The 27159-nt window shown below is 39.0% G+C and overlaps 1 protein-coding gene across 1 annotated transcript in view; it reads right to left on the bottom strand.

Moving 5' to 3' along the window:
• The window catches only part of LOC128689238 (F-BAR domain only protein 2), a 528956-nt gene that overhangs the window by 76705 nt on the left and 425092 nt on the right, over positions 1-27159 (bottom strand).

Genomic DNA, 27159 nt, shown 5'->3' with positions numbered 1-27159 from the left:
AACCACAGATAGTCATAATGACCACACAACCCAGATCATTTCATCATATTATTATTACAATCATAACTAAGTGCTAAACCCACTTGATTCATACAGTTCATTTCATCATATCTACACACGACTCTATAAGTAGAGTTAGTCTCCACTTATTTCTCTCGCAGTACATTTAATTCATTTATGACCCCCTCACACTCAAGAAATTCTCTCTTACATCTCTCTCATTACACCTTTCAGTTTCCCTTCGTGTCTCCATGTCTTTGCACTACCTCTTCAAACAGCATTTTTCTTTTTTTTTTTTCCCCAGCTCAGAGAGTAGATTAACTCTTGAAACTCTTCAAAGGTATATCAAAGGTATCTTGGCAATACCCCTAAGTATTGCATTTAGCATGTCATAATCATGTCTCTATAAGTTATTTCTTTCATTCTATACTGGTTTGAGATTTAGAGGTTACTGACTATTCTCAGTGGTGGCAAACGTCTGTCTGTGTGTACTCACCTAACTTGTTTAATGATTAAATAAGTGCAAGTGAGAGGGCTCAGCTGAGCTAGTTAATCTACATACAAACATAGACGGTGGAACCTCTGGTCACAAACTCTTCCGTACACGAACAAATCAGTTAATGACCAAAAAATTTGCCAGATTTTTGCATCTGGTCACAAATACACAATCAGGTGCTGAACAAACACAGCCATGCCAATTTTTACATTCCGTGCCTTTTTTTTTCACGTGTGCCAATTTTCCCCACTTCCTGTTGTTTGTGTACACCTCTTAGTTAAGATTTTTTCTCTATTAAACTGTGCATTATTTTGTATAATTAAGGATTTTTCGAACTATTTTTACTGTGCTTAAAACTCTGAGGACTCGTGCAATGTTAGTTTTCTCTGTTGTTCAAGGTTTTCTCAGTGTTATTCAAGGTTTTTACATTCAGTTTACTATTACACTATGCATTCTATGGTATAATTAACTATTTTTGTTCTTAAAAATAAAAAAAATAAAAAATATTTACACACATTTCATAGGGGTCTGGAACGGATTAATCGTATTTACATACAATGGAACACCAGTTTTCGTGTTTAATCCATTCCAGAAGGTCGGTCGAAAACCGATTTGTACGAAAACTGAGGTAACATTTCTCATAACAAATAATGTAAATCAAATTAATCAATTCCAGACACCCAAAAATATAAACAAAATATTAATTTTATAGAGAATAACTATAGTTAAAAATACAGAAAACAATGAGAAATAAATATAAATGATTAGTGAAGTGGATAAATGAACATTTAATATCACTTTTGCCTTTATTGAAGACTTGTTGGCGTATGAAAGACGGCGAGGAGGGGAGAGGGAGGAGAGGTTACTGTTTGAAAGGGGAATCCCCCTCCATACGGACTTTAGGTATCAAAGCCTTATCTGGGGTTACTCCCCTTCTTTGTCTTTTACCAGCACTAGGACCAGCTTGAGAGTCACTGGACCCCTGTCACACAAAAATCTGGTGCCTCTCTAAGATTTTCTTAAAATGGGACATGGCATTGTCATTGAACATGTTGCTGACACAGCTTGCAACAGCTTTGTTATGGTGATATTCCTCCACAAAACTTTGCACCTCACTCCACTTTGCACAAATGTCCTTAATCACTGAAGAAGGCACATTCTCCCCTCTCTCTTCCTCCTCCTCCTCCTCCTCTGAAGCAATTTCCTCAGATAAGATTTGTTGCTTTTCCAGACGAAGGTCTTGTTTCAGATAAATGCGCGGAGTAATGCTCACTGAACAAGTAACAAAGGCAGACTGAGTCACAAACGAATGAGCGGCCGCGTCCTGCAGGCAGGCAGACGTGTCTGATCAAGACGGTTTCCAAGCAGATGTATGAAAACAAGGGGAAAATTTAGCTGAAAAAAGTGGTTGAAAACTGAATTGTATGATAACCGGACTGGATGAAAACTGGGGTTCCACTGTATAATCCAATGGGGAAATTAGGCTAGGTTTATTCAGGTATATACAAATACAGTTACATAGATTATCATACATAACAGCATATGTGTAGAGAACCTAGGATAACCCAAAAAAGTCAGAGTGACTTATTTCCATTGCCTTCACTTAGAGTGTCATTTCTTCTAAAAATGGTGTTACATGAGAATGGGAGTGGTGTTCTTTATTTATTCTACCGCATCAATGTAGAGACAACTTGTACGCAATGTAACTTGTACAAAAACCAGACATGTACACTTTGTTTACAAAACTTACGTTCATCTGGTTTGTTTACATAACTCTGTGCCTGTCCTCCATCATGTACTCGTTCTCTCTCTCTCTCTCTCTCTCTCATTTATTTGTTTTATCTCGTTTACTCACCCCTGATCCTACATTAAGACTACAAATATTTTAAGGTAAGTAATGAGTGAACTGTATGTGCATTTTATCGCTCTGGGATGCTTAACCCTTTCAGGGTCCGTCCCGTAGATCTACGGCTTTTTGGCGAGTGTCCAAACCGTAGATCTATGCCAAAATTCTAGCGCCGTCAAATTTAGCGCGAAAGCGCTCATAGGCCTACATGTGAGAGAATGGGTCTGTGCCGTGGGTGTGCGCCATAAACAAAAAATCTAGGCGCCTGCATAGCATTGTGGGAACGCCGGCTCAGTCACCCTTGTTCACCATGCCTCGTCGCAAGTCAGCTCTCACTCCCCGGAAAATTGGGACTCTCCTCTTCCTGTCTGATAGTTCTGACACTGATGGAAGTGGAAATGAAGACGAATTCTACGGCTTTGATAAGTTAGTGACCGAAAATAATGACCAGGATATCGATAATAGTGCAGAAAACCCCGACGATCCTCGACCTTCTACCTCTGGTGTGGGCACTCGTGACTCACGGTCGGGTGTTCCTAAACGTAAGAGAAAACTAATATTTTCCCGTGGCCTGGCCTCTGACTTCAGTAATGACGATGATTCTGACGTGGATTGTGATTTTATTGCGCTCGACGATCATTCGAGTAGTGATAGTGAGGAAACATATTCACCAGTGAAGCGTCGGTATGTTCGCCGCCGCATGCGCTCGGGTAGTGTACCCTATGCTGTGCCCAGGGGACGGAGTACATCCCGGAGCACATCCCGTGGCCCTACACCCGTTTTAGGTAGTGATAGTGAGGATGATGTGGCTACACTTGGCATGGATGGGCCACAGGCATCAGTGGATGGTGTTAGTGGTGCTGGTGGTGGTAGTGGCACCGCCATGCGTGACTCACTGTGCCACGCGGGGACCCACGCTGCTGACTCGTCAGTTCAAGGACAAAGCGGAGCGTCACCCACCAGCCCGCCACAACCACCCGTACAACCAGCCTATGATCTCCAGTATCCACCAGCAAACCGTATCTGGGATTGGCAGCAAAATCCCAATTTTGTTCCCAGCCCTCACCACTTTGATGACTCTCAAAGTGGAATTCTACCTACCTGTCCCATTGGAACCACGGCCAATGAACTGGAATTCTTTGAATTATTCTTTGACCAGCCATTGATGGAAATTATTGTCAGGGAAAGTAATAAGTATTTTGAGTACACCATGGCAAATACGATCTTATCACCACAGTCAAGACTACAAAGGTGGAAAGAGACGACTGTTGCAGAAATGTATTTGCTTTTTGCAACAATAATGCTTATGCCTCATGTCTATAAGCATAATATAAAAGCATACTGGTCCACAGATCGGCTAATTTGTACCCCATCCTTCAGTGAAATAATACCAGTGAACAGGTTTATCTTACTGTTACGTATGTTGCACTTCTCTGACAAAACTAGTCCTGACAGAAGTGACAGGTTATACAAGATTAGAAATGTTTTCATGTATCTCAAACAAAAGTTCAGGATATACTTTTATCCATTCAAGAATCTTGTAATTGACGAGTCTTTGATTTTGTTCAAAGGTAGACTGTCATTCAAGCAGTATATACCGAGCAAGAGGAACCTCTTTGGTATAAAATTGTTTGTACTCTGTGATTGTGACAGTGGCCTGGTGTTGGATATTGTTGTATACACGGGTAGTAAAACATTGAAAGATACCAAGATGTTATTGGGTATCTCAGGTGACGTAGTGAGAAACATGATGGCACCTTATCTTGGTAAGGGCCATACATTATATACCGATAACTGGTACACAAGCCCATTACTCAGTGATTTCATGCGAGTGAACAAGACAGATGTGTGTGGCACAGTGCGTTCTAATCGTAAACATATGCCCAGGCTCAACGCAGGTGTTCGTGGTGATGACGTGCAGGTGTTTACTGCCAATGACATCATGGCATTACGGTGGCATGACAAACGAGATGTCACATTGTTGACAACCATTCACCGTAATGAAATGCAAGACAGTGGCAAAGTTGATCGAGTGACTAATGAACGTATTCGAAAACCAGTGTCAGTGATTGATTATACACAAAACATGCGCTTGTTTGACAAGTGTGACATGCAGATTGGTTTTGTTGACTGTGTTCGTAAGAGTTACAAGTGGTACATGAAACTTTTCTTCCATCTCATGGACATTTCAATGCTGAATGCATATAATATGTACCAAATAAAGACTGGTAACAGACCACCGTATGGTGAATTTTGTTTGTCTGTTGTCAGACAACTCATAATGAAGTACCAGGTAACAACACCTGCAATACAACATGGTCCTCGAATTCATCACAATATACCCAAGCGTTTGAGGAGAGAAGGTGATCATTTCATAATACAGCTTCCTTCAACTCAAAAGAAATTTGCCCAGAAGAGATGCATTGTCTGTGCACAAACAAAACGACGGCAACAAAGACGCAAAGACACTCGGTTTATGTGTGAGGAATGTAAGGTGCCTCTGTGCATGGTGCCTTGTTTCAAGGAGTTCCACAAGCTCCAGCAGTTCTAAAACCATGTCCAGTGATTGTAAATATGTAATATATGATAGAACATTAGTATTATACATTTTGCATGTTTATTGTAATAAACAACAGTGGTAAACAATATTTAGTGCGGTTATGTTTCAATTGAGTATTATAAACCAAGGCAGGGTGGAAAAACTTTCACCAATTCACTCCAACTGTCTTAAGGGTGCTTTATACAGATAATAACCCCTTTCAGAGTGCGCACTGTACTTCCCATCTCCAGGACTCAAGTCCGGCCTGCCGGTTTCCCTGAATCCCTTCATAAATGTTACTTTGCTCACACTCCAACAGCACGTCAAGTATTAAAAACCATTTGTCTCCATTCACTCCTATCAAACACGCTCACGCATGCCTGCTGGAAGTCCAAGCCCCTCGCACACAAAACCTCCTTTACCCCCTCCCTCCAACCCTTCCTAGGCCGACCCCTACCCCGCCTTCCTTCCACTACAGACTGATACACTCTTGAAGTCATTCTGTTTCGCTCCATTCTCTCTACATGTCCGAACCACCTCAACAACCCTTCCTCAGCCCTCTGGACAACAGTTTTGGTAATCCCGCACCTCCTCCTAACTTCCAAACTACGAATTCTCTGCATTATATTCACACCACACATTGCCCTCAGACATGACATCTCCACTGCCTCCAGCCTTCTCCTCGCTGCAACATTCATCACCCACGCTTCACACCCATATAAGAGCGTTGGTAAAACTATACTCTCATACATTCCCCTCTTTGCCTCCAAGGACAAAGTTCTTTGTCTCCACAGACTCCTAAGTGCACCACTCACTCTTTTTCCCTCATCAATTCTATGATTCACCTCATCTTTCATAGACCCATCCGCTGACACGTCCACTCCCAAATATCTGAATACGTTCACCTCCTCCATACTCTCTCCCTCCAATCTGATATTCAATCTTTCATCACCTAATCTTTTTGTTATCCTCATAACCATACTCTTTCCTGTATTCACCTTTAATTTTCTTCTTTTGCACACCCTACCAAATTCATCCACCAATCTCTGCAACTTCTCTTCAGAATCTCCCAAGAGCACAGTGTCATCAGCAAAGAGCAGCTGTGACAACTCCCACTTTGTGTGTGATTCTTTATCTTTTAACTCCACGCCTCTTGCCAAGACCCTCGCATTTACTTCTCTTACAACCCCATCTATAAATATATTAAACAACCACGGTGACATCACACATCCTTGTCTAAGGCCTACTTTTACTGGGAAATAATTTCCCTCTTTCCTACATACTCTAACTTGAGCCTCACTATCCTCGTAAAAACTCTTCACTGCTTTCAGTAACCTACCTCCTACACCATACACTTGCAACATCTGCCACATTGCCCCCCTATCCACCCTGTCATACGCCTTTTCCAAATCCATAAATGCCACAAAGACCTCTTTAGCCTTATCTAAATACTGTTCACTTATATGTTTCACTGTAAACACCTGGTCCACACACCCCCTACCTTTCCTAAAGCCTCCTTGTTCATCTGCTATCCTATTCTCCGTCTTACTCTTAATTCTTTCAATTATAACTCTACCATACACTTTACCAGGTACACTCAACAGACTTATCCCCCTATAATTTTTGCACTCTCTTTTATCCCCTTTGCCTTTATACAAAGGAACTATGCATGCTCTCTGCCAATCCCTAGGTACCTTACCCTCTTCCATACATTTATTAAATAATTGCACCAACCACTCCAAAACTATATCCCCACCTGCTTTTAACATTTCTATCTTTATCCCATCAATCCCGGCTGCCTTACCCCCTTTCATTTTACCTACTGCCTCACGAACTTCCCCCACACTCACAACTGGCTCTTCCTCACTCCTACAAGATGTTATTCCTCCTTGCCCTATACACGAAATCACAGCTTCCCTATCTTCATCAACATTTAACAATTCCTCAAAATATTCCTTCCATCTTCCCAATACCTCTAACTCTCCATTTAATAACTCTCCTCTCCTATTTTTAACTGACAAATCCATTTGTTCTCTAGGCTTTCTTAACTTGTTAATCTCACTCCAAAACTTTTTCTTATTTTCAACAAAATTTGTTGATAACATCTCACCCACTCTCTCATTTGCTCTCTTTTTACACTGCTTCACCACTCTCTTAACTTCTCTCTTTTTCTCCATATACTCTTCCCTCCTTGCATCACTTCTACTTTGTAAAAACTTCTCATATGCTAACTTTTTCTCCCTTACTACTCTCTTTACATCATCATTCCACCAATCGCTCCTCTTCCCTCCTGCACCCACTTTCCTGTAACCACAAACTTCTGCTGAACACTCTAACACTAAAAAACAACTAAAACAACAAAATAATATAAAACGCGTATGTGGAATTCGTCGATGTTGCCGCCACCACATGCCGCCACCACATAATTTTCTATAAACTTCTTGGCACTGTATCTCGGTAAGTAATGATCAGATTCTAATTTTTTTTGTTTTATTACCTTCACAAAAATATGCTCTTTAATTCTGTAAGAAGAAATTTTTTTTTTTTTTTCAAAATTTCTTGGACACTGGTGCGTGACTTCAGATTTTGGCCTTGGACCCTGAAAGGGTTAAATATCATAGAATAGTATGTGTGGGTGGGGTGGCCTGGTATGGTAGTCCGGCTGACTATCATACATACCACACTTGATTTCTTACAATAAATACTACTTGTCTCACCCTAGATTAAGACTATAAATATTTTAAGGTAAGTAATGAGTGCACTGTGTGTGTACTGTACTTTTTTATTGTTTTTTGATGCCTAGTTCTATTGCTAACTTAATATATGTTAATGTAAACTTGTTATCTAGTGTTTGCATGCATTTATAAGGGGAAAAAAAGGGTGTTCCACTTTACGGTGGTAGCCTGGAACCTAACCTGCCGTATAAGTGGGGCCCTACTGTATATCAGGTTTCTATGTTATTTGTATTGTTTATTATGTCTTATTAGATGAACTACGATAGATAAATAAGCCATAGAGTTGATGATAGCAAAATATTCAAGAAATATTTTGTCCTGTCTCCACACAAACTCTCATTGGCTGCAGATGCCGCCACATATATAATGACATATTTTATTTATTCTAGAGTATATATCAGGTTTCTATGTTATTTATATTGTTTGTTATGTCATATTAGATGAACTGTTATAGATAAAAAAGCCGTACAGATGTCATTAGCGAAATTATTCAAGAAGTATTTTGTCCATCAGGTCTCCAGACAAACTCTCATCCACTCCCGACACCGCCCATACCACTGCACGAATTAAATATTTTATTAATTTTATAGTATATATCAGGTTTCTATGTTATTTATATTGTTTATTATGTCATATTAGACGAGTTGTGATAGATAAATAAGCCGTATAGATATTAGCGAAATTATTCAAGAAGTATTTTATCTGGTCTTCAAACAAACTCTTGTCCACCGACGATACCACTACATGAATGACATACATGTATTTTATTCATTCTAGAGTATATATCAGGTTTCTATGTTATTTATATTGTTTATTATGTCATATTAGATGAACTGCAATAGATAAATAAGCCGTAGAGTTGATATTAGGGAAATTATTGAAGTACAGAATTTCACTGGAATGGATTAATTGCATTTCAATTAATTTAAATGAGGAAAATTCACTCTGCAAACGAGCAAATCCACTTGTGAGCAAGGTCACGGAACGGATTAAACTCGCAAGCAGAGGTTCCACTGTATATAATAAGGAATAAAGAAATAATAAGTGTGTATGAGTAATATAATTCCGAAAGAAGAAAGGGTATTGAGATGTTTTGGTCATTTTGTAGGGATGGAGCAAGATAAGTTGTTCAAAAAAGGTGCTTATTTTGGGAGTTAGGTTGTGTTCCAAGAAGGGTCGGATGGACTGAGTGTGAAGTGTTTTGACAGACTGGAGCTTGAACATTTAGCAGGGATGTGTGAATGTATTTGATGGGGACAAGGGATTTTGGAGATTTGGCATGCTGGTAGTGTGTGAACACAGTAACATGTTTAACCCTTTCAGGGTTTCCGACATACTAGTACGGCTTACACACCAGGGTTATTGACGTAATAGAACACCTAAATTCTAGCGCCTTCAAATCTAGTGAGAGAAAGCTGGCAGGCCTGCATATGAAAGAATGGGTCTATGTGGTCAGTGTGTACAGTATAAAATAAATCCTGCAGCACACAGTGCATAATGAAAAAAAAAAAAAAACTGACCGTGTTTTTGGTTTAAAACAGCGACTTTGCAGTGTACTTTTGTATGGTATTCATGGTTGCATTCTAGTTTTCCTGGTCTCATTTAATAGAATGGAAGACATATTACAGAAATTGAGATGATTTTGATTGGTTTCATAATGAAAAGTACCTTGAAATTGAGCTCAAAGTAGCAGAAATGTTTGATTTTTACCAAATTTCAAAAGTAAACAAATCATGCCAAGCATTCAGTACACATCAACTGGTGAGTTTAATATTATTTCACAAGTGCTCTGATATTATTTATACCATTTCTACACCATTTCTACACTAATGCAGTAGTCTGCATAGCAGTAAATTTTCTATTTTTTGTGAGAATAAAAATTCAAAGTAGAAAACAAGAGATGTAAGAGGAGTGCAGGGACGTGACTAATGAACAGAGAAAATGTTATTTTAGTGCCAGGAATGTCTTTCTTGTTTATTCTGGACCCTATTTAGAAATTGGCATCTTCAAAAATTTGTGTGAAATTGGCAAAATTGCCAATTTCTGACCACCTTATTGGATACTTAAAATCGGTAAATGAGTGGTTTCTTGTACTCATTCGATAGGCAAAATAGAGTTCTAGTGAAAAAGATATGATTTTTGTTGACTAGTACACTGAAACTGGCCAAAAACAGGGCTCAAACTGGGCGAAATCACTGATGCGTCAACATTGTCGAGACTGCTAACTTCGTGAGAGCATAATTTCGTAATTTTTCCATCAAATTTCATACTTTTGGTGTCATTATGATCGGGAAAAGTCTCTCTATCATTTCATAAGATTTTTTTTTTTTTTTCCCAAAAATTTTTCGACCCTGAGAACGAGTTTAGGAGAGGGCCTCTTGACCCTGAAAGGCTTAAGAAATTCAGGAAATACCTGTTAGCCAGACCTGAGTTTAGAAGTTCTTGAGTACAGTGCTTGCTTCTAAAGGATAGGTAGGGATACTGTGGTAGATCAACTGAATTATATCTCTGAATGTCTGCAAAGAGGTTGGAAATGAATGAAAATGAATGTTCTCCTTCATTGGGTCACTCTGTCTTGGTGGAAAACAGTGAATGTCATAAACTAAAAACACTAAACACTTTTTTTATTATCACACTGACCGATTCCCACCAAGGCAGGGTGGCCCGAAAAAGAAAAACTTTCACCATCATTCACTCCATCACTGTCTTGCCAGAAGGGTGCTTTACACTACAGTTTTTAAACTGCAACATTAACACCCCTCCTTCAGAGTGCAGGCACTGCACTTCCCATCTCCAGGACTCAAGTCCGGCCTGCCGGTTTCCCTGAACCCCTTCATAAATGTTACTTTGCTCACACTCCAACAGCACGTCAAGTATTAAAAACCATTCGTCTCCATTCACTCCTATCAAACACGCTCATGCACGCCTGCTGGAAGTCCAAGCCCCTCGCACACAAAACCTCCTTTACCCCCTCCCTCCAACCTTTCCTAGGCCGACCCCTACCCCGCCTTCCTTCCACTACAGACTGATACACTCTTGAAGTCATTCTGTTTCGCTCCATTCTCTCTACATGTCCAAACCACCTCAATAAACCTTCCTCAGCCCTCTGGGCAACAGTTTTGGTAATCCCGCACCTCCTCCTAACTTCCAAACTACGAATTCTCTGCATAATATTCACACCACACATTGCCCTCAGACATGACATCTCCACTGCCTCCAGCCTTCTCCTCGCTGTAACATTCATCACCCATGCTTCACACCCATATAAGAGCGTTGGTAAAACTATACTCTCATACATTCCCCTCTTTGCCTCCAAGGACAAAGTTCTTTGTCTCCACAGAGTCCTAAGTGCACCACTCACCCTTTTCCCCTCATCAATTCTATGATTCACCTCATCCTTCATAGACCCATCCGCTGACACGTCCACTCCCAAATATCTGAATACATTCACCTCCTCCATACTCTCTCCCTCCAATCTAATATCCAATCTTTCATCACCTAATATTTTTGTTATCCTCATAACCTTACTCTTTCCTGTATTCACTTTTAATTTTCTTCTTTTGCACACCCTACCAAATTCATCCACCAATCTGTGCAACTTCTCTTCAGAACCTCCCAAGAGCACAGTGTCATCAGCAAAGAGCAACTGTGACAACTCCCACTTTATGTGTGATTCTTTATATTTTAACTCCACGCCTCTTGTCAAGACCCTCGCATTTACTTCTCTTACAACCCCATCTATAAATATATTAAACAACCAAGGTGACATCACACATCCTTGTCTAAGGCCTACTTTTACTGGGAAATAATTTCCCTCTTTCCTGTGTACTCTAACTTGAGCCTCACTATCCTCGTAAAAACTCTTCACTGCTTTCAGTAACCAACCTCCTACACCATACACCTGCAACATCTGCCACATTGCCCCCCCCTATCCACCCTGTCACTAAACACACACTTACAATAAGTGACCAGGCTGTGTCAATAAAAGAAAATAAATTCTATCAATATTTTGCTGGAAGTAACTGAAGCGTTTGTCTAAAAAACAATTTCTTTTTGCAGAATATAAAATGTAATTTACATGTAATAAAATACTTTTAAGCACAAAAGAAAGCCAGTAGCATGCTGTTCATTTCGGGCAGACTAATGCTAATGCTTACAGACTACTAAAGACTAGATATAGGTTACTGTGTGGTACAATTTTAAGTATGCATTATTGCAAAAGAGAGGTATTAAAAACAGTACAATTTTAAGTATGTATGTATTAATATTTTAAACTGATTCAGCAATTCTAAAGTTAATTGGGATTTCTTAAGTAGTTTACAAACTGGCACTTTGATTTCAGACTAATGAAAAATTATAAGAAATGGTGAAGAAAGAGGTAGTATTTGTTTGAGTTAGTATTGTTTGTTATAGCACTGTGTTGGTGTAGTTAAGTTACAGAGATGACGTGATTTTTAACTACAACTCTAAACTGACTGGCAGACAAGGTACCTTTTGCTAGTTTGGGCAATGAATTCCAGATCTTGGGGCCTTTCATGTGCATTGCATTTTTGCATAGGGAGAGGCAGACACAAGGAATGTCGAAGAGCGTTTTGTCTTGTGCTGTGTCCATGTGTTCTGTTGTAGCTATCAAGGAGAAGTTTGAGGGGAGGGTTTATGCTGGAGTTTAATGTTCTATAATTAATTCCCAGCTACTTAAGACACCTAAGGTGCTATTCAAGGTGCTAATCCAGGTACTTAAGTGTTTTATTCTCTGTCTTATTTTATACTTGAAACCATTACTTTTAACTTTGAAATAATCAAGGTGCTAAAGTGTTATTTTAATTTTCAGTAGCTCCATTATTTTTTTAGATTTAAATTAATTATGTTAGTTCATAAGTTCACAATTGGTAGTGGTTTAACTATCTTAGTTCATAAGTTCATAATTGTGAGTGGTTTAACATCATTCCTTTGGTCTTTTTGTTTTTTAATAATTGTAACGGCTATTTTTCTATGTACCCCTTATGAATGTAAGTATCAATCCGGATATTAATCTCTTATTGAACAGCACACATAGTCCAAACAGTAATTGCCATTACTACACTGCTAGTCAGGCTAATACCCTTCTCAGTGTCAGCAAGAACATTACAGTCTTCAACTACAATGTTAGATCACTGAGTAAACACTATGATGACCTCATTGTACTACTTAAGTCTCTAAATGCTACAATAACTTTCATTATACTTACTGAAACCTGGCTCAGACAAGATCTGACAGACATATTTACCATACCTGGTTACACAGCCATACATAACTGTAGGCCCGACCAATCAGGAGGAGGCACTGCCATCTATTACTCTGATGAACTAGAATGTGTGAAATCAACTAATGTACGGGACGAAAACAGTGAATATACTATAATAACTAAATTCACATCAAGAACACTTAAGAAACCTATAGCAGTTGGTGCAGTCTACAGACTACCACACTCAAACACTTACACTTTTAGCAATAACCTTAGAAACACGATAATTGAGCCAAAGTTGAACAAACACCATCTGATACTAGCAGGAGATTTCAACATCAACCTTATCCAAGCAACCGACCCTCCAGTAGTTGATTTCACAAATGCTATGAACAACAGCTTATTGCTACCCACTATAACAAAGCCAACAAGAATCTCTGACATTAGTGCCTCGTTACTCGACCATATCTGGACCAACATACTAAGAATACTAAGAATGTAACCCAAATCTTGACAAAATAGAAGATCTAAGGAAGACAGCCCTGCTAACCCAAACACTGCCTCTGCTGCCAGACAATCACTTAACCCAAGCTCAGGGAAATCAAGCCTTCTCCGGTATAGCTACACAGTATCTACTTTAGCGATACTATGAAAGGATATCGCAGAAGAAACAACAGCAGTAAGAAAAGAATAACACCAAAGACCCTAGAACTCAACTTGTCTACCCAGCAGGAAGTCGGTGTATCATCAACCCCCCTCACCACCACCACCCAGGGAACAACAACAACAAACATGGCTGACTCCCCCTCCAACTCCACTCCCTTCAAAGGATTCACCCATGATAACTCAGGTATGATTATTCCTGACAATATGAGGGACTACATCGTCGCTCTAGAAAGTAAAATCAAAGATACTGAAGCAACACTTGCACGACGAGAGTCCAAGATAACCAACCTCGAGAACAAAATCCAAAACCTTAAAGAGAAGATTACATCAGGAAGTGCTGACACAGAAAATACTCTGAAAACAGGTATAACCAGTCACATTGAGCAAATAGTAACCCTGAATATGAAGGTTGAAGAAGCAATCAAGGACTGGAATCAGAACATGCACACTCGACTGAATGAATACCTTGATTTCTAAGACGACAAAATTGAACAAGATAAGTTGTCTGATGCAGTTATAATAAACAGCCCTCACATTCCTAGTGACATAACCTAAGAACAGTGCAAAGAAACTGCTATCAGGATAATACAGGACCACGTAAAAGTTATCGTGCAAAACAATGAAATCAAAGAAACACGTTTGCTAGGAAAACAAAGTAGAAAACACAGTATTATGATCAGACTTCATTCATATGATAAAAGAAAGGACTTAATTAAATCAGCAATTACAATGAAAAATGGAGTGTTCATCAATGAGTGTCTAACGAGAAAACATCAAAACCTTCTGTTCAGGTTGAGAAAACTTAAACAGGAAAACAAAATACATCAGTGTTTCACTCAAGATGGGAAAATACTAGTTAGGAAAACATCAACAGGACAACAAAATAACATCTCAAATGAACATGATTTCTCTACCTTCCTTAGAAAAGCTGACATTTCTGTAACAGATTAGATAAGTGTCCTTAACACATATATACGTGTGATGCATATAGTGTACGTTACTATTACATTATTGTGAATTATTATTTTTTTTCTTTTACTAGCTAATACCAGCTACCTCAAATACTTTTTACTTTTTAATTGCTATTAATTGTTCATAATTTTGTGTTGCAAGTCAAATCTTACTCCAAATTCATGTTATTCATAGTTGCTACCTGTCTATTTAATTCTGTTTACCACTACTTTTTTTAGTCCCTTTTATATTGCATGTGCAATTAGTGTATATTCCAATTACATTATTGTGTGAGTCCCAAAACTATCTTTTGCTAGCTAGTACCAGCTACCTCATTTTTTTTTTACTATTTATAGAGCTCAACTTATTCTTTTTTATTATTTTTTTATTAACACACTGGCCGATTCCCACCAAGGCAGGGTGGCCCAAAAAAGAAAAACTTTCACCATCATTCACTCCATCACTGTCTTGCCAGAAGGGTGCTTTACACTACAGTTTTTAAACTGCAACATTAACACCCCTCCTTCAGAGTGCAGACACTGTACTTCCCATCTCCATGACTTAAGTCCGGCCTGCCGGTTTCCCTGAATCCCTTCATAAATGTTACTTTGCTCACACTCCAACAGCATGTCAAGTATTAAAAACCATTTGTCTCCATTGACTCCTATCAAACACGCTCACGCATACCCGCTGGAAGTCCAAGCTCCTCGCCCAAATCAATATTATATCATAGTGACTATCTGTCCATTGAACTTTGTTTACCATTACCTAATTTAGTCCTTTATATATTTTCTCCTTTATTTTAGCTTTATATAACTACCTTAGTTCATATATTCACAATTATTAAAATAATCAAGGTGCTATTCTCAGGTGCTAAAGTGTAATAAGCTCATTATTTTGCCATTATATTCCCTAGCTCATTTATTTGATTGCCACCTTATTTGTTCACCACAACTTATATTAGTCCCTTTTATACTGTCTCCTTTATTTTAACTTTAAAGAACTACCTTAGCTCATATTTTTACATTTGTTAAAATAATTCAGGTGCTATTTTTTAGCTTTAGAATATTTACTTTGTCTTATACTTAATTCTAACAATAGATTCACTATAAATCTTATGATTACAAGCATTGATCCTGATACCAACCTCTTACCTAATGACTTAAATGAATCAAACAGTAACTGTAATTACTACACAGCAGAACAATCAAAGGCACTTCTCAGAGCCAACAATAACTTAACTGTCTTTAACTACAACATCAGATCTTTAAGTAAACATTACGATGACCTCATAGCATTACTAAATTCCCTGCATGCCAGTATATCCATCATTACTCTCACCGAAACCTGGCTAAAGCCTGATACTACAGATGTCTATGCCATTCCTGGTTACACAGCCATACACAACTGTAGGCCAGATCAACAAGGGGGTGGCACAGCTATACACTACTCAGACCAACTAGAATGTATCACTAATACTTGCACAAGGGATGAACATGGGGAATATATAATAGCTAAATTCAAATCCAAATACACCTACCATCCGACTTACGACTGAGTTCAGTTCCGAGAAACCGGTCGTAAGTCGAACTTTACTACTGAATATCAACATCACATTTTTGTAATGACTTTATTTTATTGTTTTACTTTGGTATTTCATGTTTTACTTTACTTTTTATGCTGTTAGTACTGTATTTTATACTGTAAGGTTTAGGATAAACACTGTGTACAACACAAATAGTTGTTTATTTCCCAGAAATTTGGCAAAAAAAAAAAACACTGTCGTAAGTCGAGTGGTCGTAAGTTGAGCAGGTCGTAAGTCAGATGGTAGGTGTACCTACAAAAACCTCTCACAGTGATAAACATCTACAGAGTACCACAGTCAAACATTAGCCGTTTTAGTGAAAACCTAGTAAGTATAACTGATGCACACATGAATAAAGATCACTTACTACTCTCAGGTGACTTTAATATAAATCTCCTGCAAGACCAGGACCCACACGTTACTGAATTCACAAACACTATGAGTAACTGCATACAAGGGGCTTTGGCATGTTACACTTAACCACTGTATTCCCTTGTACTTCTATGTATCATGTTCAAATTAATAAATAAATAAATAAATAAATAAATATCCCCGCTACAAGCAGGTATAATCACAGATAACACCACAGACCACTATCCTACCTTTCTCATAACCAACTTATCTAAACTGCATCAAGAAACAAAAAAGATCTCATTTCACTGAGACATCGATAAACAACTTAAAACTAGCTCTAAGTGCCATTGATTGGTAGAGAGAGCTAAACGACAGTAATAATATCGATAAAGATATCAAAATTTTTTTACATAAAACCCTAAACCTCTACAACAAACATTGCCCAGTCAAAACAAAACAGATCATAGAAAAGAAGCTAAACAGCCCATGGCTAACTAGAAGTATCCTCAAATCTATTAATAAAAAACATCAAATTGAAAAGCAGCTCAGATTAGGCTTAATTACTACAGAATTTACTAAAAGATACACATCAATACTCACAAAACTAATACATAAATCAAAGCAAATGTATTATGAAAATAGATTTAGTGAAACGAAAGGTGACATGAAAAGTACCTGGCAAACACTCTCCAAAATTTTGGGCTCAAAGAAACTGACTGGAAACAGAAAGATAAACTTAACTAAACCAGATGAACCACACATGCAACCTACAGACACAGCCGACAAATTTAATGTCTTCTTCTCTACTATAGCATCAAAGCTTGCGAGCCAAATTCCTAGCTCAAATACCCATCCGAGCGAGTATCTCACTGGCAACTATCCAAATACTCTATTCCTAGCTCCAACCAATCCCACTGAAGTCTCACTCATCATTAAATCATTAAAAAACAAACCAGGTGATCTAGATAACTTGCCGCCATTCATATATAAAAAAGCTGCACCAGAACTGTCGCCCATTATTGCAACAATGTTTAACAAATCTATAGCTTCCTCAACCTTCCCTTCCATACTCAAGACAGCAAGGGTCACCCCGATCCACAAAGGTGGAGATCCAACTGATATGAACAATTACAGACCCATATCAAACTTGCCCTTACTCTCCAAGATATTTGAAAAAATAATACACAAGCGACTTTACTCCAACCTTACATCCAACAACATACTTAACCCATGCCAGTTTGGATTTAGACCAAAAAAAAGCACGAATGATGCTATTATGCAAATTCTTGACCTAATATACACAGATCTCGATAAGAATGAATATCCCCTGGGGCTCCTTATCGACCTAAGAAAAGCGTTTGACACAGCTAACCACAATCTCTTGCACCTCAAACTGAATCATTATGGCAAAAGAGGACATTCTCTTGACTACCTAAAATCCTATCTTAACGACAGACACCAGTATGTACATGCAAATGGAGTCAACTCCGCTATCTAACCTGTAGCTATAGGAGTACCCCAAGGTAGTGTCCTAGGCCCACTCCTCTTTCTCATCTACATCAATGATCTCCCCAATGCATCCCAACTCCTTACACCAGTTATATTTGCAGATGACACTATATATGTCTGCTCCCATTCAGACCCAGCTGTGCTTGAAAACACTGTAAACAATGAACTGCTAAAGATATATGCTTGGATGATGACCAACAAACTCACACTTAACATAGAAAAAACTTACTTCATGCTGTTTGACAACAGAGCCTCAAATATTCAACTCAACATACTGTTAAATGGTTCCCCTATATCAAGACACACGGAGGGTAAATTTCTAGGCCTACTCCTTGACTGTAATCTTAAATTTCAGTCCCATACCCATCACATAGCCAAGAAAATTTCCAAATCAGTAGGAATCCTTTCCAAGATATGCTACTATGTACCACAAACAACTCTTCTTACCTTGTACCACTCTCTAATATATCCTTACCTCACCTATGGTATCTGTGCCTGGGGCTCAACCACAGCCAACCACCTTAGACCCTTAATAATCCAACAAAAAACTGCTGTGCGGGTGATAACCAGCTCCTGTGCTAGACAACACACCCCACCAATTTTCAAAAGACTCAACTTGCTAAATATACAAGACATACACTCTTATTATTGTGCCTACTACATATACAGAACTTTAAACTCCACTATAAACCCTCCCCTAAAACTACTCCTCGACAGTTACAACAGAATGCACAGTCACAATACAAGGCATAAGGCCCTTTTCTCTCACTATGCAAGAACGCTATGCACATAAAAGGCCCAAAGATCTGGAACTCGCTACCGGAACAAGTCAAGGATCCCCAGACAACTTATAAATTTAGAACTCTGCTAAAAAATCATCTTATCTCACAATATTAACCAAATCAACCAAACATCTACTGGCTAGTTTTATCATGTGACCTTCTGGCTTTTAATTCTGCCATTCCATAAAATATTACCACCTGCACCATTCCTTGTAAATTAGATTTTGTACTAAGTATACATAAGATTTATTAAGTCCAAATAAGATTGTAAAACAGCTAACCACTATTCTATGTTTAGTTTTCAGTAATAATTCCTATGTACTATTATCTAATCTAGTTTTAATTAGTTACTATGTACATGTATTAGGATTAGTTTGCCTGAAATAAATCGGTATGATAGTGGCTATCTTTATACCTAGCAAATCAAAATTGTAATTACACATTGCAACCTTTACAAAGAAATAAACTTACTTTTTTTTTTTTTTCAACAAGTCGGCCGTCTCCCACCGAGGCAGGGTGACCCAAAAAAAAAGAAAGAAAATCCCCAAAAAGAAAATACTTTCATCATCATTCAACACTTTCACCACACTCACACATTATCACTGTTTTTGCAGAGGTGCTCAGAATACAACAGTTTAGAAGCATACACATATAAAGATACACAACATATCCCTCCAAACTGCCAATATCCCAAAACCCTCCTTTAAAGTGCAGGCATTGTACTTCCCATTTCCAGGACTCAAGTCCGACTATATGAAAATAACCGGTTTCCCTGAATCCCTTCACTAAATATTACCCTGCTCACACTCCAACAGATCGTCAGGTCCCAAGTACCATTCGTCTCCATTCACTCCTATCTAACACGCTCACACGCGGTTGCTGGAAGTCCAAGCCCCTTGCCCACAAAACCTCCTTTACCCCCTCTCTCCAACTCTTTCGAGGACGACCCCTACCCCGCCTTCCTTCCCCTATAGATTTATATGCTTTCCATGTCATTCTACTTTGATCCATTCTCTCTAAATGACCAAACCACCTCAACAACCCCTCTTCTGCCCTCTGACTAATACTTTTATTAACTCCACACCTTTTCCTAATTTCCACATTCCGAATTTTCTGCATAATATTTACACCACACATTGCCCTTAAACAGGACATCTCCACTGCCTCCAACCGTCTCCTCGCTGCTGCATTTACCACCCAAGCTTCACACCCATATAAGAGTGTTGGTACTACTATACAGGTCTCCCTCAACATTCACGTTTTCAGCTTTCGCGGGCTTCACACATTCGCGAATTCCCAACCGCCAAATTCCCAGCCACCAAATTCCCAGCCGCCAAATCATATTCAAGTTTCCCGCCACCTGCGAATCCCTACTACCCTCCCACCGACCCCCACAACTGGCAGCCAGCCCTCCCACCACTCAGTGTAGTGAGTGTTTTGTTTGTTCATTATTTGCTATTAAACTACAGTATAAATAATGTAAACCCATTCATGACTGCATATTGGAATGGCTATTTGGACAGGTATTGGACGGTGACATCATGTGTTTACTCTTGAACACAGCAAACAATCAAACATTTCTGCTACTGCTAATAATAACAATAGTAATAATAATAATAATAATAATAATAATAATAATAATAATAATAATAATAATAATAATATATAATTGAAGAAGGAAATTGTACATAAATACGAGGGAGTGGTTGACACATCGTCAGTGTGGCTTTGTTTATGCTGGAGTGAACATTAGTCTCCCTGCTCTTCCAAACATTTCACAATAATTCATTGTTTGGTGCTTGTAGATTGAGTGTGACTGGAGTGGTAGAGGTGATAGAGGCAGTGGTAGAGGCAGTGGTAGAGGCAGTGATAGAGGCAGTGATAGAGGCAGTGATAGAGGCAGTGATAGAGGCAGTGATAGAGGCAGTGGTAGAGGCAGCAATAGAGGCAGTGATATTTACTAACACATATGTTATAAATAATAATAGTACATTATGAATAACATTTATTATTATTATTATAAATGTTATTAATATTAACATGTACTATTATTATTTATAACATACGTATATGTTAGTAAATACCACTGCCTCACCCACCCCAATGGAAATAAGTCACTCTGACTTTTTTGGGTTATCCCAGGTTCTCTACACACATGCTGCTATGTATGATAATTCTATGTAACTGTATTTGTGTATACCTGAATAAACTTGCTTACACTGCCTCTATCACTGCCTCTACTACTGCCTCAACCGCTGAATTATTGTGAAATGTTTGGAAGAGCAGGGAGACTAATGTTCACTCCAGCATAAACAAAGCCACACTGACGATGTGTCAACCACTCCCTCGTATTTTTGTACAATTTCCTTCTTCAATTATATCGTATTATTATTATTATTATTATTATTATTATTATTATTATTATTATTATTATTACTACTGCTATTGTTATTATTAGCAGTAGCAGAAATGTTTGATTCTTTGCTGTGTTCAAGAGTAAACACATGATGTCACCATCCAATACCTGTCCAAATAGCCATTCCAATATGCAGTCATGAATGTGTTTACATTATTTATACTGTAGTTTAATAGCAAATAATGAACAAACAAAACACTCACCACACTGAGTGGTGGGAGGGCTGGCTGCCAGTTGCAGCGGTCGGAGGGAGGGTAGTAGGGACTCGCATTGGTTGAGGAAGTGGTGAAGGCAGTGGTGGAGTCTGTGGTATTTAATAACATACATGTTATTAAAGCATAACATGTATATATTTAGTACAACTTACGACGTTTTCATGTATTTTATGATTGTTCATGGTTCAACAAGTTAAGCAATATTGTATTATATTTCCCTACAATATATTGGGGCACCAAACATTCACGGTTTTTCAACATTCGCGAGGCTCTTGATCCCCTAACCCTCGCGAATGTTGAGGGACACCTGTACTTTCATACATTCCCTTCTTTGCCTCCATAGATAACGTTTTTTGACTCCACATATACCTCAACGCACCACTCACCTTTTTTCCCTCATCAATTCTATGATTAACTTCATCCTTCATAAATCCATCCGCTGACACGTCAACTCCCAAGTATCTGAAAACATTCACTTCTTCCTTACTCCTCCTCCCCAATTTGATATCCAATTTTTCTTTATCTAAATCATTTGACACCCTCATCACCTTACTCTTTTCTATGTTCACTTTCAACTTTCTACCTTTACACACATTCCCAAACTCATCCACTAACCTTTGCAATTTTTCTTTAGAATCTCCCATAAGCACAGTATCATCAGCAAAAAGTAACTGTGTCAATTCCCATTTTGAATTTGATTCCTCAAAATTTAATCCCACCCCTCTCCCGAACACCCTAGCATTTACTTCTTTTACAACCCCATCTATAAATATATTAAACAACCATGGTGACATTACACATCCCTGTCTAAGACCTACTTTTACTGGGAAGTAGTCTCCCTCTCTTCTACACACCCTAACCTGAGCTTACTATTATTGAACTTACTATTATTATTATTATAATAGGCAAAGAAGGGAATATACGAGACTATAGTGGTACCAACACTTTTATATGGGTGTGAAGCATGGGTTGTGAATGCTGCAACGAGAAGGCGGCTGGAGGCAGTGGAGATATTGTGTCTAAGGGTAATGAGTGGTGAAAATATTATGCAAAGAATTCATAGCGTGGAAATTAGGAGGAGGTGCGGAGTTACTAAAAGTATTAGTCAGAGGGCTAAAGAGGGGCTGTTGAGATGGTTTGGTCATTTAGAGAGAATGGAACAAAGTAGAATGACTTGGAGAGCTTATAAATGTGTAAAGAAAGGAAGGCAGGGTAGGGATCATCCTTGAAAAGGTTAGAAGGAGGGGGGTAAAGGAGGCTTTGTGAGCGAGAGGCTTGGACTTTCAAAAAGCATGCACTGGCGTGTTAAATAGAAGTGAATGGAGACGAATGGTAAAGTAAAGAAAAATTAAAGATGAATGGTAAAGTAAAGTAAAAGTAAAGAAAAATTTTTGCGATCAGTACCTACCGAGATATAGAGGCGTGAAGTTGACAAAGTGAACCACTGACGGCAACACTGATGACTGCCGTTCACTCGGTAATATTATGTTTACTTTTATTCTATTTTTCCTTTTCTAATATTTAATTTTTCAAGTAACTTTTGTGGCCTGTAAGACAACTATAATGCATATTGTATATATATCCACTCATTGTATGCAACACCAACCAAGCTATCTTCCCCACCACCCACACCATCTTCCCTGCCAACCATGCTATCTTCCCCACCACCCACACTGTCTTCCCTGCCAACCATGCTATCTTCCTCACCACCCACACCATCTTCCCTGCCAACCATGCTATCTTCCCCACCACCCACACTGTCTTCCCTGCCAACCATGCTATCTTCCTCACCACCCACATCATCTTCCCTGCCAACCATGCTATCTTCCCCACCACCCACACCGTCTTCCCTGCCAACCATGCTATCTTCCTCACCACCCACATCATCTTCCCTGCCAACCATGCTATCTTCCCCACCACCCACACCGTCTTCCCTGCCAAGCATGCTATCTTCCCCACCACCCACACCATCTTCCCTGCCAACCATGCTATCTTCCCCACCACCCACACCAACTTCCCTGCCAACAATGCTAACTTCCCCTCCACCCACACTGTCTTCCCTGCCAACCATGCTATCTTCCCCATCACCCACACTGTCTTCCCTGCCAACCATGCTATCTTCCCCTCCACCCACACCTTCTTCCCTGCCAACCATGCTATCTTCCCCACCACCCACGTGGAAATACAGTGGAACCCCGAGTTTCGTATCCCCTGATTATCATACACTTCGAGTTTAGACCACTTTTTTCGGCTCATTTTCGTACTGAGTTTCATATGTGCCCAGTGTTTAGTACTGCTTACCAGACCTGTCCACCTGCCTGCACCTGCCCACATCCCCCACGCAGGCATCATGAGCCAGTCTGACTTTGTTTATGCTTCAGTGAACACTAACCTGCATGCTCATCCAAACATTTCATAATTAATTCATTGTGTTTGTACTTGTTTATTAAGTGCAACTGTGAAATAAGCTACCATGGGCCCAAAGAAACTTCCTAATGGCACCCCTGTGGTAAAGAAAGTGAGAAACACCATAGAAGTGAAGGAGATAGTACAAAAATATGAGTGATGTGCGACTTGTGGAGCTTGCCAGGATATACATGTATGGCAAAAGCAAATCAACAATTGCTTCTATGAAAATAAATGGTATAAAATACTGACACAATGGAAACATAAACACATATGCAGTTTAATGTGATCCTTTATTGACAACGTTTCGCCCACACAGTGGGCTTTTTCAAGTCACAAACAGATCTACCTGGGGTGGAAGGTACGTGAGTATTTATAGTCAGGTTCAGAATGTTGAGGTCAGGTGGAGAATGCTGCATCTGATGATCTACCGGGTGGGGTTATAGAGTGAACCTGACAATAAATACTCACGTACCTTCCACCCCAGGTAGATCTGTTTGTGACTTGAAAAAGCCCACTGTGTGGGCGAAACGTTGTCAATAAAGAATCACATTAAACTGCATATGTGTTATGTTTCAATTGCTTCTATCCTGATGAAGAGAAAAGAAATCAAGGAAGCTGATGTTGCAAAAGGTGTTGATACGCTAACCAAAAATAGACCAAAAATAGTCGAAGAGGTTGAGAAGTTGTTGCTGGTTTGGATCGACAATAAACAGAGAGCGGGTAATAGTGTTTCAGAGTCGATCATTTGTGAAAAGGCAAAGAAGTTGCGTGATGATTTCATAAAGAAACTGCCTGAAACGGGTGCTGCTGTTAGTGACTTTAGGGCCAGCAGAGACTGGTTTGTCAGATTTAAAATGCATAGTGGCATGCACAGTGTTGTAAGGCATGGTGAGGCTGCCAGCTCTGACAAATTGGCGGTACAAAAATGTGTGTGAATTCAAGGGGTACATAGAGACTGAAAAATTCAAACCCCAACAAGTGTTCAATTGTGATGAAAAAGGCCTGATTTGGAAGAAAATGCCAAAGAGAACCTACATAGAGCAGGAGGAAAAGGCACTGCCCGGATACAAGCCTATGAAAGACAGGCTAACTCTCTTGTTCTGTGCTAACGCTAATGATACTGGTGTATCACTCAGAAAATCCCAGTGTGTTCAAGAAAAACAATGTCATCAAGAATAGACTGTGTATGTTGTGGAAAGCTCATAATAAGCCATGGGTCACAAGGCAAATTTTGAAAGAGTGGGTCCATGAAGAGTTGGCTCCAGTGTGAAAAAATACCTCCTGGAAAGTAATTTGCCACTCAAGTGCCTCCTGTTACTGGACAATGCTCCTGCACATCCTCCAAACTTGGTAAACCTATTGTCTAGGGAATTCTGTTTCATCACAGTGAAGTTCTTGCCTCCTAACACAATTCCTCTCCTCCAGCCCATGGACAAGCAGGTCATTTCTAACTTCAAAAAACTCTATACCAAAGCAGTGTTTCATAAGTGTGATGAATGGTTTTGAAAACTGACAAGTTGAGGAACTGAGATACTCATGCAACTTATGGGAATCTTTATTGAAGAAACGTTTCGCCACACAGTGGCTTCATCAGCCTTATACAAAGCAGGAAAATATAAGGAGAGGGGGAGTTTAAGGTAATCAGTCCCTCAGCCTGGAGTCGGTGTGTTCAGTCCATCAATCTTGTCGAAAGTACAGCACAGGGCTGAAGCAGTGGCTTATATACTGTAGATAGGTGAGACGAAGCAGGAGGAGGTGGGGTCATAGTGGAACCACCGCTTTCAATAACCTACCTCCTATTCCATACACATGCAACATCTGCCACATTGCCCCCCTATACACCCTATCATGCACCTTTTCCAAATCCATAAATGCCACAAAAACCTCTTTAACCTTATCTAAATAGTGTTCACCTATATATTTCACTGTAAATACTTGGTCTACAAACCTCCTACCCTTCCTAAAGCCTCCTTGTTCATCTGTTTGCCTACTCTCCATCTTACTTGTAATTCTTTCAATATTAACTCTACCATACACTTTACCAGGAACGCTCAACAGACTTCTTTCAACAAAGTGGTCATATCCCACCAAAGCAGGGTGGCCCAAAAAGAAAAAAGTATCTTTTTAACTTTAGTAATGTATAGTAGGGCCCTACTTATACGGCGGGTTAGGTTCCAGGCTGTCGCCGGAAAGCAGACATCGCCGGAAGGCAGAACGCCATTTTTTTCCATTTATAAATGCATATAAATGTCAGACAACAAGTTTACATTAAATTATATTAAGTTAGTAATAGAACTAGGCATTAAAAACACAAAGTAAAATACAGTCACAGTACATTCATTATGGCTTACGCACCAGGGTTTTTGACGTACTAGTACGCTTAAATTCTAGCGCCCTCAAATCTAGTGAGAGAAAGCTGGTAGGCCTACATATGAAAGAATGGGTCTATGTGGTCAGTGTGTGCAGTATAAAAAAAAATCCTGCAGCACACAGTGCATAATGAGAAAAAAAAAACTTTGACCATGTTTTTGGATTAAAACAGCGACTTTGCACTGTATTTTCGTAAGGTATTTATTGTTGTATTCTAGTTTCCCTGGTCTCATTCTATAGAATGAAAGACATATTACAGAAATTGAGATGATTTTGACTGATTTTACAATGAAAAGTGCCTCCTGCAAACTGAACCATGTTGTTAATTTTACGAAGTGTTATATAAAACTATGCTGCAAATTTTCAATAGTGAAATAACCAAAACTTGCCAAATAAATCTGTGTAATTTTGATGATGTCATTGAATATCATGATAAAATAGCCATAAAAACACTTAGGAAACTGGTAGAAACAAATAGATTGCACCAAAATGTTGAAAGATTTATGCATTATAAAATTTTCTGTATGATTTTTTTTCCATATTTTTTCATTATTTTAACAAATTTCCATGTTGAATCCTTCTCCCCCCTTTCAAGCCTTTCTCCACACATTCTTGCATACCTGGTGAATAATGACAGTGTCAGTAGTGAGGATACACTGCTGATCTAGAACAGTGAGAGCAAAATGGCTGAACAAGAGGAAGGAGTTTACTTTAAAAGTTGACATGCAACAGGTCATGAAAAGCAACACAGGGCTATGCCAATGGTTATACTCAAGATGTGGCAAAACAATGGATGATCAAAAGTGAATGGTACTCTCACCAGGTGAAACAACAGAAAATAGTAATTTGTACAGCAGTTTTGAAACAACAGTTAGTATTTCTAGCTAGAGTAAAACTGCAGGTAGAACAAGTGGGCCAGAATGAACATGCAGGTCAGAGCACATGGCACTTACTGTACCTAGATCTGGAAGGGTAGCACCTGAACCCTAGTGCTCCAGCATTCTCATTAGTGTGAGCAGTAATAATACTGGAAGCTGCATGAAGAACCCAGCACAACAAAAA

The sequence above is a fragment of the Cherax quadricarinatus genome, chromosome 18 (genome assembly GCF_038502225.1).
Source record: "Cherax quadricarinatus isolate ZL_2023a chromosome 18, ASM3850222v1, whole genome shotgun sequence".
In the NCBI taxonomy this organism is placed as follows: domain Eukaryota; kingdom Metazoa; phylum Arthropoda; class Malacostraca; order Decapoda; family Parastacidae; genus Cherax; species Cherax quadricarinatus.
This window is presented reverse-complemented; position numbering and strand designations above follow the sequence as displayed.